The following is a 1,325-nucleotide window of genomic DNA, read 5'->3' as shown; positions in this document are numbered from 1 at the left end:
TTACAACCTTTTTTCATTGCTTACAATTTATAGGTTTACATACTTTTTCTACATATATTGAAATACATATGCTAGTAACATTACATTCATTCAAAAACACAAGTGTAATGCTAAGTAATATCAAATTACAAATGCCTTATGGGAATTAATATCAACACTAAGTTTACGTTTAATCTCATCGGATTTTCTCTTAATCGGTAAACAGCTGAGGGAAAGAAATTTTATTTGCCAAATAAATAATGACTTGTGATTATATTTTACGTCATTTTATGGTTTTAACCCACTATAAAAAGAAGAAGTTTAAGATCATTTCTGTCACTTTTTTACGCTTTCTTTGCAGACAGGGCAGATTTTATTCGCATGAAGGTTTTTAGTGAGCTTCAGATAACTTGATTGACAAGTGGATGGAAACATAGCTACACTCCCCATAACATTATAATATGCTGACAATATGTTAGTGTTCTGCACACATCTTACTCCATGCCAACAAGTGGCAAAAAAACAATGAATGGTCCTTTAAGGTCTTGTGTAATTATTTGCCCCTTCCCCGTCTTATTAAGTCAAGATATTTAATGTTTCATTTTAAATACAACCAAAATGTTGTAGTGTTACATATACTGCAATTGTGTCATAGTCACACATACACATCCTAGCACTGAGCACCATACAGTATTTCAATTGAACTTAATTTGCTGTTACCAGACACCAACCAGAGTTGGAAACGTGTGGCTGCTGGGAGTGTTTTTGGAGAACATAATTGAATCCGGGAAGCTGGGAAACCCAAATCCTGCTAGTGTGGTTTACAGTTCCAGCAGCTTTGGCGTGGCACTGCGTGTAGCGGTGGCCCTGCTCCTTGCTTAATTAAAATGGACTATGAGAAATAGTTTTGCAGCAGTGGTCGGGGCGGGTTCAAATTCAGTCTCAATCATTAAAATCTCAGCTTCAGCATGTGTTTGCTATAAGGGTGAACCTTTAAGGCTTTAGACAGGAGAAAGACACTGGAGAAATGGCTTGCATGGTTTTTTTTTTGTTTAGCTACATCAAAAACCCAAACTAATTTTCTCTGTAAGAATTTGGTAGTGTGTAATTTGGTCCATGCTTGTCTACATTCACTCTAACTGATGCAGGTCCAGTCACACTGTCATTAGCCAGTAGCCAGTCGGAAGCAGAGTATGAGGGCCCTGACATTACCTAGGTAAGGACTACTAGCCAGTCAGAAGCAGAGTATGAGGGCCCTGACAGTACCAAGGTAAAGACTACTAGCCAGTCAGAAGCAGAGTATGAGGCCCTGACAGTACCAAGGTCAAGACTACTAGCCAGTCAGA

Source organism: Etheostoma cragini, chromosome 6 (genome assembly GCF_013103735.1).
Source record: "Etheostoma cragini isolate CJK2018 chromosome 6, CSU_Ecrag_1.0, whole genome shotgun sequence".
In the NCBI taxonomy this organism is placed as follows: domain Eukaryota; kingdom Metazoa; phylum Chordata; class Actinopteri; order Perciformes; family Percidae; genus Etheostoma; species Etheostoma cragini.
The sequence above is the reverse complement of the archived record's forward strand: the minus strand, read 5'-3'. Positions refer to the sequence as shown.